General features: G+C 36.6%; 1 pseudogene; it reads right to left on the bottom strand.

Annotated features, from left to right (window-relative positions):
- The window catches only part of LOC136827191 (DNA polymerase delta catalytic subunit-like), a 33,096-nt pseudogene extending 21,420 nt beyond the window's left edge, over nt 1–11,676 (bottom strand).
- Nucleotides 11,677–16,397: the final 4,721 nt, after the last annotated feature.

Here is a 16,397-nt window from a genome sequence, read left to right on the forward strand (position 1 = left end):
ATTTTCTCCCATAAAAACAGAGATTTGAAACTCTACCTTATCTGCCGATTTTCAAAGCCTGGAACCACTCCAAAGCTATGACTGGACAACTGCAGTTCTATCACGTTAATGAACGATCAAACTCACTTTTAGGGCAGATTTTGGCATAATCTAGATCAAAGTAACGCACGTACTCACGAATATACATAACACTTCGGAGATCACCTGATCGCCAACATTGCTGAGCTTCTCACGCAGAGAGCTGAGGAATCAAACTATTTGCTGAATACAAAGATTTTACATCATGTCTCGCCCTAGTTCCATCTGACTCCAAACCTTCCACGATCACATCTTAAAGCATTGAAGCTATGAAATGCATATATGTGTCCTTTAAATAAAGCTCTGAAATAGAGCCACCACCATAAGAGCGTCTCGCTCTCCTTAACGGCAAACTAAAACAAAAGCATATGTATAAAACATAACAGATAAGGCTATGCTCAATTAGCAATGTCTACTGCACTGCAGCTTTAAGGACTGCTCTCATGACGCACTTCCAAAGTCACTGGGGTTGTGTTCTTAGAGCCTTTACATGTAATCTTACAAACACGAATAAGCTTTACTACCCCTACAACAAAGAATTATCAGTAAAATAGCTATTAAGACAATTAAAATTGTCGGCATAATATATTCCTGATACTCGAACATCACGGGAATCGTCAATGTCTTCCAACGGTGGAACAGTCATTGGCACCTTGGTTGTAGGTACCGCCACTACCAAATGCTCGTTATGCGATGACGCATAATTATCTTCTCGGAACTGTTGAATACAGCACGGCTGAGTACGAGAAAGTCTGTAGACAGGATTCTGCAGGATGAGTCGAACAGCTTGGACCCTCGAATAACGAATGATGTCGACTTGTTATTCTGGCACATCATTGTAACTGCATACTCCTTGCAAAACACGGCAGGAAGGTTACTGGTGGACTCAATGTGGTAATCTCGCAGGAACTGTCTAAAGTCACATTCTGTCGGAGTCTGTCCATGAACTAATGATAATTCACAACCACCCACAGATACAACTCGCAACTGGAAAATACTACTGTCACACACATACTTCTCTCTAACTAAAGCACAACTTGTCTTATAACCAACTCCCGAACCTTGATACTGATCTCCCAAAATGAACATGGTCTCTAATCCATCCCATGTCACTACTGAGTCTCCCAAAAGCACTCGAAAAAGGTCTAATAACAAAAAGGTTTCATGTTACTGAACCAAACAAGACTACTAATGCAAAAGTCAAACACTCTCAATGTGAACTAATTCCAAGTGTGTATCCGGAATATCCACAGTCAACTCACTACTAAGCACAACAACTCTACGGAACTCACTCAAAAAAAAAAATTCTATCCAACAGAAAAAAAATACTCGAGAATCCTATCCAAACACTAAAAGGTATCATATCTCGTAAAAGACATGAAAGTTCTACTCCGGTTAGCAAATATTTTGCAACACCTGACTAATTCTCAACAAAATAGCAATTGACGTAATGGCAATCGCTCCCATGATCTTAACAACTACAATTACTCACAATACAGCTCCCTTCATTTAAAAAAAAAAAAAGAAACTGAAAAAAAAAATCCAAATACTCAAATACGATCTCCCAACCCGAAAAAAGATCAGACTTGTTCGGTCCGATATACTAAGTACCTCCCCCCCATAAAAAAAAAAAATCCTAAACAACACACATATTGCATCAGATGATAAAAACACATCATAACACAATAACACACTAACACACGGGTCAAATCTCGTATGAAATTAGTCCATGTCTCAATTCCTAAAATCATTCGAAAACAAATGATTAAGAACTTCAACATCTAAAATGAACAAGAGACAAAAAAAAAAATAAATAAATATCATATATATGCAAACATCAACCCATTTATCCCTCTAACTATATACAAACGTTCCATTACATCCTATATACAAACATTCCATTACAACCCAACTTTCTTCAACTTCGAAATATGGGTCAATTTCGTCACACCAGTATTTACATCTTTAACTACAAATCTATTCCCTCTTTGATCTCTACAATCTCAAAAGGTCCGTGGAACTTCGGACTTAATTTATAATTCAGATCATTCCGAACATTCACTTTAACAAACACTCTATCACCCATCGAAAAGCTACTCCCCTCGATTTCGCGTTACTTTTCTCTACCATTGCACGCGAACTAAGTTCAAGTTCTTTACTGATACGTGCAAATCTTTCTCTCGCTGTATTTATCAACGAAGTGACCGTAACATCACCTTGAACTCGCTCTGGTAACAAATCAAAAGGTCCTTTCAACTTGTACCCATACAAAGCTTCTGCTGGAGATATCTTAATTGTGTCATTCATCATAGTATTGATACTATATCGCACTTCATCCAAAGATCTGTCCCAATGTGTATCGGAACCACCCACCGTCATGCGCAAAGCTTCGATTACTTTCCGATTCGCCCTCTCACATAACCCATTTGCTTCAGGTCTATACGGGATTATAGATACTTTCTTTATTCCCAACAAATTAGCAAGACCGTCTAAAGTCTTATTAATAAACTCCCCTACCATTGTCTGTGATCAGACATTCAGAACACCATATCGACAAATTATCCCCTTAAAGAACGCTATAGCAACTTCCTCAGCTGATTTGTACTTCAGTGGGAAAATCTCGACAAAGCGAGTCAACTCATCAACAACTACTAATAAATGTCTATAACCATAAGCGGACTCTGAGAAGTTACCCAGAATATCCATATGCACTCTCTGAAACGGCCTATGTGGTATGGGATATGAACCCAAACGACACGACACTGTCGTCGCTGGCTTATTCGCATTGCAAATAGCGCACTTCTTCACAAAGGCTTCTACTGCGGAAAACATATTTTTCCAAAAGAACTTTGACCTGACGTTTTCATACGTCTTGTCCACACCCAAATGAGGCGAACCAAATTTACAATGTACAATGTCTAGAACTTGTGGTACTAGACTCTCTGGCACGATGATTTGTGTAATCTCACCCATGCTTCGAGTACTTCACAAGTTATACTTAACTTTCCTCACCAATAAATTATTCTCCAACTCTAAACCAGAAAAAGGCAACTTATACCCTTTCTTCGGTGAAACTCCCCTAAGAAATGCCTTAGCATCTGACAACAATTTATCTTCATCTTGCTTTTGTTCGAGCAAGCCTATGTCCCAAGTGACATTTTCACCCGTAATATAACACACGGCGTTACTCTCACTATCACGAACAACAACCTCTCCCGAGACTGCCGACTCACTATTTCTCCCCGAAGTATGCACTGTAGAAACGTGTATGTCCTCTACATGCGATATCTCAGAACTACTAATATCAGAGACATTAGACACCAAATATTTACTCTCTTCTCCCACACAGGATTCGGTGTGTATTCCTCATCCTCGACCGGAAAATATCTGCTCAATGCATCTGCAACTACATTATGCTTACCTTCAATGTATTTGAGGTTTGCATCAAAATCTCTCAATGTTAGGAACCAACGTGCTCTCTTGGGCGACAAATTTGGCTTATTAAAAGCTCTAACAACGGTTGATGATCTGTAAAAATCTCAACTTTATTTCCCAACAACAACATCTTAAAATGAACAAGGCTAGAGACGACTGCGAAAGCCTCCTTGTCCACAACTGACATCAGCCTTTCGTTACTACCACGCGTTTTGAACTTTCTGCTATAAAAGCAATTGGGTGTAATTTCCCTCAAATTTCTGCATCAAACACGCACCTATACCTTCCTAACTCGCGTCAGTCACTAAGGTGAATGGTTGACTAAAATCTGAAACTTCAAAACTGGTGGGTTCACCAAAGCGTTCTTAAGCTTCTCAAAAGCTAATTGTTGACTATCACCCCAAACAAACTTAACGTCTTCTCGTAACAAATCTGTCAATGGAGACGTTATTGTAGAAAAAATTCCGCACAAAACGGCGAAAGAAACCCGACATACCTAGGAACGAACGAATCTGTTTCCTGGTTTTGGGAACTGGAAAATTCACAATGGCTTTAACTTTCTCATCATTCACTCTGACTCCCTCTTTAGAGATAACATGTCCTAAATAGACAATTTTTCTCTTTGGAAACTCACATTTGGCCAATTTGACCTTTAATCCAGCGAACCGTAATCGCTTAAGGACTTCTTTTAACACCTTTAGATGTTCTTCAATTGTATCTGTGCATATGAGAATGTCATCCATGTACACAAACACCGACTTTCCTAACAAGCCATGAAGTACTGTGTTAACCAGTCTAGTAAATGTTATTGGGGACCCTTGTAATCCAAAAGGCATCCTATTAAACTCGTAATGTCCCTTTGGTACCGAAAATGCTGTTTATTTACGGCTACTCTCGCTAAGGGGAACTTGTAAAAACCCTTGCATAAGATCTATAGATGAATATATATTCTTGCCACCGATCTCAACAAACAAATCAGGCAAACAAGCTACCGGATATCTATCTGGGCATGTTTTTTCATTCAATTTACGAAAATCTACACAAACTCTGATACTACCGTCTTTCTTAGGAACTGCAAGCAAAGGAAAATTAAACGGAGAATTGGACGGTCTGATAATGCCTTCCGACTCCCACCTCTGAACTTCTTTTTCTACTTCTCTGATCTTAAAAGGAATTCGATATGCTGGAATATATATGGGATTGGTACCCTTTTCTAGGCGGATTGAATGTTCTAAAACATCTGTAACTCCTAATTTATCTCCTTCAAAGCAATGATATCTAAATATTCTTTCAACACTTTCTCTACTTTATCTGAATATTCAGGATAATCAACTTTAGCCAAGTGTTCATGCAGAACCTGACTTCGGAACTGTTGCTCCTCGTTAGGAAACATATTCCCATCTCCACAAAAACTCACTAATTTATGCTCTTCATTAAACTCTTCAAAATCAATTACATAAGTACCCTTGTGATATTTTTTCACTGAGTCTTGATAGCTAACTAATTCTACTGAAGTCACGCCTGTGACTGAAACTTCATTCACTGACACCGTACTCACAACGTCTTTGAATTTCTCGGTTCCCTCAACAACGCACACTTGAGAAGGAAACTTTTTCTCTTTCATCGACACTTTAACCAATGTAGGAACTTGCGGTTGCAATTCAATATCTTCCAACAAAAATCCTTTGAAAGATCTTTGCGGAATATCTTCACTCTCTAATGAATGTGTTACACATGTCTCAGACTGTGTCTTAGGTTTTCTCACAAGTTTTTTCCTGTGTATATATGAAACAAAACAACCTGACTCACCTATTGTAATCCCCAGAATTCCCGTAAGAATGTTGATGTTATGTCGCAGACAAGAAGGGTATCCTAGCAAAACCATTTCACCTAAGGCTAATCCTTCTATGACCAAAAATGATTCTACTATTGTCTTTCCGCCGATACAAAGCGTAAGAAATGACGAACCTAAAATATTCAGTTTCCTCGCTTGTACATCACACACTGTCTCACTAGAAGGGACTAATTTGCACTCTGGGAATTTCGAGTGAAAAAGGTCAGCATTTACTAAGTTAACTGAGCTACTAAAATCAATGAAAATAGAAATTTCACTGCCATTAGAAAATCCACGTACAATCGGCCTAGGTTCTAATGACTCTAAGACCTGATTAGTCATTATCCTGTGTCCGTTTTCGAACTTATCTTGTGAAAATTCTGCTGTTCCTTTGTGTATCTAGAACTTGCATCATGTGGAATTCTCCTGTCATATCTAGAAAAACCTCCCCGTGACTTCCTGAATATTCTCTACTTTGTGGCTGGGCAAAATCTCCATCCATGATCTGAAGATTTGCAAACTGAACAATATCTCACTCTGCAATTTGATTTACTATGTCCTAGTTTATCACAATTAAAACAACGTATCGTTGTGACTGATCTCTCTGGAATTTTCTTCGATTCTACTCGTGCACATGTCTTCGCTGTTGCATCATTTCCCGAATGTGAGGGACTAGCATTATTCTGTGGTTTGGAAACCGCAGCTGACATTTTTGCACCTCCCTGTACAAAACTACTGTCCAGTGTCGGGCATTTTGATAAATTTTTGTTAATCTGTGCAAACAAAAAGGATTCGTCTGTATCCTGATCAATTCTCTTGTCAAAACTATCTACAATTACATCTGGGACCGACGTTAAAAGGCAAGCAAAGTGTAACAATCTTTCAAAATTATCTAAGGAGATATTATTTCCAGTTACCCATGGAGAGCCTGCTATAGATTTCTTTAACTCACCTACTGCATCAAATAAATTCGCACTGTATGTGACTAGTGAATCATTGCCCTTCTTTAATTTAAGAAATGCTCGCAAATTCCGAACTGCAAACTCACGTTGAACTCCGCCATAAGTAGCTCGTAGAAATTTGTGCAGTTCATTCCAAGTTTTACACCTTCTGAATCCGAAACTGCGTGCCCGTTTCCCAATATCTCCTTTATCCAAATCCAGAAATGATTTAGCCTTTGTTAAAGCTTCAGCGCCATTCGTAATTTTCTTGGAATTCAGATAATTGTTCACTGACTCAATGAAAGTTTCTATATTTTGGGTTGGCTTCCCGTCAACTAACCCTTTAAAATTAGTAATTCCCGCACTAACGCTCGTCACTTTATGCACCACAACTGATTGGGATGTGCTTGCTGCATCGTCCAGTAATTTTGTAAGTGATTATACGCCCTGAGCGTAACAACATAAAAAAGAAACCAAAAGAACACTAGAGAAAGGCAAAAAGTTACCCCTCTAAAAGAAGAACAGAAACGGAGTTCTGCGCAACTTACGAGAATGGGGTACTCACCAATCTGAACAGAAAACGGAGTTCTTATCACTCGTGAATTGCTAACAGTGACGTCACCATCTCGAAGATGAAGCAGAGAAACACCAGCGTAATTTTTGTTGAATCACCACTTTGCGTAATTAACTCACAATCGCCACTATTCACACTTATTTGGGTATTTTGTTAACCCCAAAATTGCTCTAGAGATCATCCAGGTCTATTTCACAACTCCCCACTCCCAGTACTCGAATAGAAACGGAAAAAAGGAAAGGTTCCCGTATTTCACACGTAATCACGACACCCTATGAAACTCGGTCTCTTAAGACTGAGTGGTCACACATCACGCTCACGGCCCAGTCGCCTTGGGTATCAACGTTACCAATTAGTCTATTAGTAATCTCCCTCTTTCGCCACCATTAAAGACATGGGACATTTAAAATCAAAAGACACGCTGCCACATTCATTAAAATCTGTTACAGGAACAGATCAACACTTGTTTTAAAGTGTACGTGAGCGTAATCCTAACGATCTACTTCAGGAAAAAGACGTGAAAAGGTTCAACCCATGATCACACTTCTGCATTTTTCCCTCTCTCTCTCACCGTATCGACTCTCTCTCTCTCTCTCTCTCGAATCCCTCTCTCTCATCGTTTTCCGAAGCTCATCCACCCGACCTCTCTCATTCTCACAAGTAATTAAATGGACTATTTAAAGAAACACAATCGTTTCTACAAAAATAGGTTTATTATTCAAATAACCCAACAAGAAATGAATAAAACAAAGCAAAGATTAAAATGCATAATAAATGAATTATCGAGTCAGATAACTAAACTCTAAACTGCAAAACACTTCTGATTAAAGAAGTCTCATTATGGCTAATAGCCTGAAAATCTCCAAAATCACACATACTCCCAAATCAATAACTAAAGTCATGCCCAAAAAAAAAACCACAGTCTACCAACAGTACACATGTTATTCCACAACAAGTCCACAGACATCTTTCGAAAGAATTAAACATGATAGAAAACTCCCAAAAACATATGAAATACAAAACACAATAATGGAAAGTGTAAAATGTATAGCCAAGATATGGCAAACGTAACATGACAAAATAATAATATAAAAGAGGTATGAATATTCATATTAAATTTCCCACACCAGTTCAAAAGTTCATAATGATTAGAAAGTCATGGTAAAAATCACAAGTTCAATTTTCTCCCATAAAACAGAGATTGAGACTCTACCTTATCTGCCGATTTTCAAAGCCTGGAACCACTCCAAAGCTATGACTGGACAACTGCAGTTCTATCACATTAATGAACGATCAAACTCACTTTTAGGCAGATTTTGGCATAATCTAGATCAAAGTAACACACGTACTCACGAATATACATAACGTTTCAGAGATCACCTGATCGCCAACATTGCTGAGCTTCGCAGCAAGCTGAGGAATCAAACTATTTGCTGAATACAAAGATTTTACATCAAGTCTCTCGCCCTAGTTTGCTCTGACTCCAAACCTTCCACGATAACATCTTAAAGCATTGAAGCTATGAAATGCATATATGTGTTCTTTAAATATATTCATTCATTTGAGTGAAAACTCTCACAGGATAAATTGGACTGAAAGTTCAGTGATTGCCAGATCAAAAGATTTCTCTTCAAGAAATCTATTGGAGTCTGCTATCATCCATCTTACTTCCAGCTGTAATTTTAACCTTAGCCCTGGCATGTATTATTTGGACCCCTGTATTAGAAAAATGTTCAAGAATGACCTAAAAGGTAACATCACTGACTTAATTACAAATTAGTTACTTGACATATATTTTCTATGTATTCGTATGTTTAATATATTTTTTTTTGGTAAAAATGTTCATCTTGCAAAAATTATTATTGTTTAAAAAAAAAGGGATTTATTTTGTTGTACTAATATTTTTTGGGTGGTCAGTCACGACCCTGTATAATCTTTTAATTGTCTTGTCCTTGCTTCTGAATGGTTGATCCTAATCCTTTGTAAAACCTCTTAAATATTTAACCCTGTTTTGGCAGTTCTACTAATTCTTCTATTGTGTTAGGTTCCAGGTACATAGGTTTCCTTTATAATCCCCATCTGTCATTTATACGAGCTTTCTTTGTAAACTTACTTTTATATTTCTTCAGTCTGCTAAATAAACGACGTAAGTGTCGAAAGGCCTCACAGCACTCCAGTGTTTCCGTTTCTTTCATAGATTTTATCTTTATATATATATATATATATATATATAAATATATATATATATATATATATATATTATATATATATATATATACATATATATATAATATATATATATATATAAAGTATATATATAAATATATATATATATATATATATATATATATATATATATATATATAACTATATATATATATACACAGTATATATATATATATATATATATATATATATATATATATATATATATATATATATATATATATATATATATATATATATATATATATATATATAATATATATACATATATATATATGAATATATATAATAATATATATATATATATATATATATATATATATATATATATATATATATATATATATATATATATATATATATATATATATATATATATATATATATATATGTATATATATATAATTATATATATATGTATATATATATGTATATATATATATATATATATATATATATATATATATATATATATATATATATATATATATATATATATATATATATATATATATATATATATATATATATATATATATATATATATATATATATATATATATATATATATATATATATATATATATATATATATATATATATATATATATATATATTAAAGGCCAGTTATTCCATGATCATTTCACATCGCAATGAAAAAAATGGTTCATTATAAGTTTGAAGAAGGTACGTCGGATGAAGACGATTCAGCCTTAGGGATCTCTGGTGTAGTTTTTTTTCCTCTTTGGGATATGTAATGATTTCAGGTCGATAGTTTATACTGTAAAACTATTTTAATCACGATCACAAAAGTCAAGGCTGAACTTGTTGCTTTTGTTATCATTATAATCTCTCTTGAAAGATCTGCAAGTTCGAAATACAGATTTAAAGATAACGACAGTTCCTTTTTTCCTTTATATTGAAAATCAAATTAATTCCATTACCTGAACAAAGGACGAGAATGGTTTGTTTCAATCTTGAACGAAAACTTGAGACTAAAACGAATTAACTGGTTACAAGTAGCCAAACCTGTGAAAGCGTTTAAAATACTGATTCTCATGGAATTCTCCATGTCCAATGAAGTTTTTCGCCATTAGGATAAAATCTTCTGAATTCTATCTTGTAGAAGAAATTGTAAGCTAAGGTTTTCCGATATCTGATTATGTCTGAATCGTTGATAGTCTTCTCCCCCATTTCCTCAACATATATGTCGAGAACGTGGATCTTTAAAAAGTCTTATTGGTTATTAAGCATTGTCTTGAATATGAAATAGATTTTTGTTACAAGTAGGAAATAGTTGGAGAATTCTCATCCACAGAATTTTATTTAATGGAATGGTTAAATGAGCACCTTTTAGTATCTGACCTTTCAAACGCATCGTCATTCTTCAATAAAACTCATAATGGCACCCTAACTCATATTGTCAATTGAGTTACATATATGATTAAGAATGGTTGAATTTTGATTTGCGTATTTTACTACTCTTACATAGATTTTACCAGATAAAACCTTTTTCTCTGAGATATGTCACCCACCAACGATCAGTAAGATCCGTTCTTCAGAACTTTCCGTTCTTAATCATATAAGTAACAAGAGCCACCGAGGCTACTTTACACACAGGAAACTGTCTTTATAATGTGAACTTTAAAAAAAAGATAGTGGTGTTTCTTTATAGAGAAGACTTAAAAACAGCACACTTTTCTCCTTCGTTCCTTTAAACTACTAGTAACTGCAGTGATGCTTCACGTGTCAATTTCCTTTTAAATGAGGGATCATTCAACACTTTAATCTATATTTTATCTTTTTGCCTTAATGGTTACTACGTAAATTAGTCTTTTTATTTTCATTGTCCCATTGCTGGTAGTTTCTAACTTACTCCACCGACAGCTGCCCTTGAAGAAATTATCTTGATATGTACTTATTTTCGTGAGTTTTAAGAATTACAACCAGATATCAAAATCAGGACCAGCACTGAAAATTGCGCACAGTAACCATTAAGGCAAGAAGACAAATTATAGATTAAAGTGTTGTATGACCCCTCATTTAAAAAGAAATTGATGAGTGAAGCATCACAGCAGTTGCTAGGAGGTTAAAGGAACGTAAGAAAAAAGTGTGCTGTTTTTAAGTCTTCTCTGTAAAAATATATATTTTTTTATACTCGACATTATAAAGACAGCTTTCTGTGTATGTAAAGTAGCTTCGAGAATCTGACCTCTGAAACGACACGTAAGGATTGGAACAACTTTTCGTTGCCTTCTACTATGTACGGTGGCTGTTGTTACTTTTATTATTAAGAATGGAAAGTTCTAGAGAGCAGACATTACTGATCGTTGGTGGGTGACATATCTCATGGGAAAAGGTTTTATCTGATAAAATCTACGTAAGAGTAGCAGAATACGCAAATCAAAATTCTGTCATTCTTATCATATATGTAACTCCACCGACAATATGGATGAGGATGCCATCATACTGTAAGGTCCCACATGGACCTACACACCGTTCATCTTACCTGGCTGGCTGATCTCACAAAGAGCATCTCCTGACATAAGCACCAAGCACATGCATCCAAGAAACATAGCAGATGTCATGCATCCTTTGTACATATATTATTCGTTTTAATGTTGTGTTAAATGTATCATTCTTATTACAAGCATTACCATGCCAGCTTTCCAGCTATATGTATCATAACTTCATTCTTGTCTTGTATATTGATTTATGTACATCTTTCCATCCTCCAGCAAACACAGTTGATTGTACTCTGACCTTTGTTTTGTTCGCCTCATGTCAGGCACTACATTTCCGCTCACATGACCTATTGACCTTTCTGTTTGTTGTTTGAATAAATCAGTAAGTTTTGAACGCTGTCCCCTACTCACACATGCCTCCACACATCAGTGACCATAAAGATGACCAGCACAACCAGCCACAGCGATGACAACCTTTCCTATGACACTGTCGCCACCACCGCCATACACCTGCCACCCCTCATGCCCCACAACCCAGAAGCTTGGTCCTTTTGGGTGGAAATAATCTTCTGGTAAAAAAAAATCACCTCCTCAGCACATAAAGCAGACACTGTCCTTGAATTTCTACCAAACGACATCTTCGAGCAGGCAACAGAATGGCTCGCAGAACTCCTGACCCGTCACCTATGAAGGGCTGAAGGACCAGCTGAAGTCATCCCTCAGCATGCCACCTGCCATAAGAGCCAAGAAATTCCTGGACAATGTGGGGGCAGCTATAGGAGATGAGAGGCTGTCGCACATCTATTAGAAGTTACACTGGCTGGGAACACTACCCGCAGCAAACGGAGAACCCAAATCAACCCTGGACCTTGTGAGAGAGGTCCTCCTTACAAAACTACCCTGTCAAACAGTAGTGGCCATTCCCAACACCTCGACCATACCAATACAAGAACAAAAGCCAGAAATTGTGAAAAAGGCCGTGTATTCTCAAAATACATGCAAGAAGATTGCATCAGCGACCCAAACAACTATCCGTCAGCGGAGAGCATAAGAGAAGCTGCGCCTGCTTTCAGCTGTCTTTCTTCCAGATACGAACACAATGGGTCCACATGTTCTTCTTCAGGGATGGAAGGTCAAACACAGAATTCCTCGTCGACACCAGGGCATGCAAATCATTCATGCCAGCTAGCCTGCCCAAACAACTCAACCTCGTCCCACCCACCAACCTCCACGTGTTCACTGCCAGTGGAGCACGACTCAAGATGTACGGGAAGCAGAATATGAATGTGTCATTCACCGGAAAGGACTACAGTTAGACCTTCATCATGGCAGACGCATCGCTAGCACTTTTAGGAGCAGACTTCCTAAAAGCACACAACCTGCTAGTGGACGTAGTATCAAAACAACTGATCCCAAAACAGCAAACACACAAATCTCTCCACCTTGGCCAAAGATTCCTTTGATATGGGATTTTTCCCAAGGCCTAACATATGTGTAGGGTGATCCAGGTATACAGGTAATGCTGTCTTCTTTGTATGTCTAAACAAGAATGATGTGGTGTCCAAACCAGTGACAGCATGGAATGATAGCAATCCTTTTGCTGTTTGCTCTTCTTGCAAATTCCACCTTGATATAATATCTTTCACAGGGATATACTTGGGTGCATTGCTTGTTCCAACTTTCATTATTACTTCTCTTTTTATTGTACCACTGTGTGCTATAAGGAGTAACATGACTTTCAGTATCTTGAGACAATACAACAACTGTAGGTGACTTTGTGTGGACACAATGCACGATCATTCAGGTGTCAGCTTCTTCTTGATTACTTTTAAAATAGCTGAGATCTAATTCAGCATGACTGCAAAGAACATCATCAACCTTCACAAGAACACTAGCAGTAACCACACACTTGTTTTCTGGAGCATATTTAATCAGTTCCCCAGAAAGAAAATTAGAAAGATCAGCTTTACTCTTAGGGTCGCAGACAAAAACTATTCCACTCATGCAGAAGTGGAACATCAACATGTTCTACTAGTCATTGGATTGGTTTGCTTTTTTGTCTTTTGGAGTGTGTGCCTTGCTTTATAGATTCCTGGTTATATCTGCCAAACACCGCATCAATATGGGAAAAATGGTGACCATACTGAAAAATTCTGACATTGAACAGTTTGGAGAAATCACCAAAGGTACCAGCCATAAGTTTGTGTGGCTTATCGAGGGTTCTAACTAGTGTCTGCCCATCAGTGACCAAGGTAGAATCATTAATTAAATCAAACTGGTCAGAGCAAGGTATACCCTGCAAAAGTGCATCCTGACCACTTCTCAACTCTCCACTTGATTCTGCTAGGGACAAAGGCACTAGCAACAACTCGTGCTTGAAGATTTCATCTAGGTCCACATCTCTTCCAGCAGCAAATCAGATAACCAGCTTTTGTAGAACAGATCTATCCACTTTTAAAGCTTTTTTGACAATCTGATTTTTCCACTTCATAGAGCTTGGAAAAGGTTGCCGGAATGTTCCTTTTCATTGGATTATGAACATTTTTGTGTTGAGAAATATCCCCATCCAGAATTAATCTCTCTCTGATAAAAGACTGAAGCTGTTCCTGTCACAGCATCTGTACATTCAATAGTGATTCCTCTATTTCTTCAATTGCTTGGTCTTTGGTTGCTATGATGACCAGTTTATCTGTTGCACCCTCAGCGAACACACCAAAAGCTTGCAATTTCTGAACAACTCTGAACTCAGCCTCCGTTCCTGATGGCACCTCGCGATACCTGATTCTTTATGAGCTATGCTTTGACTAAGGTCATTTCCATACATTTCTTTGGTGTCTTTTGCAATCGCTGACCCGTAATTGAAGGAGAGAGCCCACCTTGAAAGTGCTGTCAGGTTTTTGGTAATTTCAAGTATCCCTCCACCTTTTTCCCCTATCGCGTTCAACCACTCAAGACTCTGATCAGGAGACACCTGGTTAAATTTGCTTTTCCTTATTTTTACTACAAAATCCCCATTCTTAAATTCTTTTTCTACCTCTGGAGGAAGCATGTGGATTTCAGTAAATTAAATAGTTTCATATTTTGAATAACTGATGTGACCAAAGCGATGAAAATATGGTAGCATTATTTTGAAGGAACTCATATGTAGATCCCAGATACCATCTCTATCTGCCCGGGTAAAATGCAAAAGAAAACTGACCTTATGTAACTAGGTAAACTACAAAGCATGATTAGGATTCTACCTTTTGAATTGCTCAAAAGCCTTTGTAGCACCTTGGAGTGATGCAGTTGTTAAAAGTGATATCAGACTTTCATCAGACTCTTCATTGTTTACATTTTCAATTTTCTCCTTTAACTCACTGCACTGCAAAAAATCAGTAAAATAATTCGAATGCAGGGGAAGTACTGTAAAAAAATGCTAAAATGATCGCTCACTGTGTATAGATATATAGACACAACATTTAGTTTCGACAATATTCTTCCAAAGCCAGTTGAAATGAAAATTCTATCCCTCAATCAGCCGCCATTTTGTTTTGGCTCACACGGATAAAAAAAAAAAAAAAAAAAAAAAAAAAAATGAGAATGTTATCCACAAGATTTGGATTCGGCACCCTCAAATTCTGTAAAAACAGCTGAATAACAAATTTACTAAAAATTGCCGAGCCCTTCATTAAAAAGACCTCTTTTTGAAATTTGGACCTAGACTATGACTGCAAATCTTTTCTGTGCTTATAGAGCACACACAGTACAGTACCTGCTATACTGTATCTATTAATCTAAAAAGTATCTTAAAGTTTTGTAAAGTAACTAAAAAATGTTAGGACAAGCAAACTTCAGAAAAAATGTAATACAGGAAATATTCATGAAACCTCTTAAGATGTGTGTGCATACATATGTTATTGGTACCGATTTAGTTTAACACAGTGGTATGATGATTACAAAACATCAAACATTGTATGTAATCCTAATTAAGAAATATTGGACGTAAAACTCGTACAAGTCGCCAATCGAATAAAAAAAAAATACATATAAGCTTCGTCTGCCGAGGCAATGTAGCAATTAGAATGGTTCACTACTAAGCAATTGCTGTTCTCTCTCTCTCTCTCTCTCTCTCTCTCTCTCTCTCTCTCTCTCTCTCTCTCTCTCTCTCTCTCTCTGAGTTGGAGGTATTACAGCAGTTGATTTTGATGCCTCTCTACATGCACGTCATAAGAAATCGTGTAACCTGATCTGTTTCACTGCTCGCTCTGTATTTTTCTGGAAACAAACTTCTGAGTGCACAGAGAGATGTACGAGAGAAAATTTTTTTTTACGCCATGACTTATAGACGCAGTGTTCTGTTAGACTACACCAAAGTGACTGCCTCGCTAATAAGCATGACGTAAGTAACGTATATAATAGTCTGTAACATGCTATAATGGTAGAATTATGAAATATCTCACACGGCTAGTGATAGCAAGAGCAGTGAAACAGGTAATCTGATGATAATTACCTGGCTTAGACTAGGTCATGATTAATAATTTTTCCTGAACAATTTAAAATTAAGCAATTTTAAATATCACAGTAACGCTCAGATATTATTCTGTGACTAAAAGACAACATAAAAGAAAAATCATAACTATGGTCTGTGCTAATCAAGGCCGATTTTATTTTAACCCGAATACTTAAGGGCCACCTGTTGAGCTGGCTTTTTTTGCTGGTCCGGCACCAAGTCGGTGCCGTTGATGCCGGACTCTCTCTCTCTCTCTCTCTCTCTCTCTCTCTCTCTCTCTCTCTCTCTCTCTATATATATATATATATATATATATATATATATATATATATATATATATATTATATATATA

Source organism: Macrobrachium rosenbergii, chromosome 41, assembly GCF_040412425.1.
Source record: "Macrobrachium rosenbergii isolate ZJJX-2024 chromosome 41, ASM4041242v1, whole genome shotgun sequence".
NCBI classification, from domain to species: domain Eukaryota; kingdom Metazoa; phylum Arthropoda; class Malacostraca; order Decapoda; family Palaemonidae; genus Macrobrachium; species Macrobrachium rosenbergii.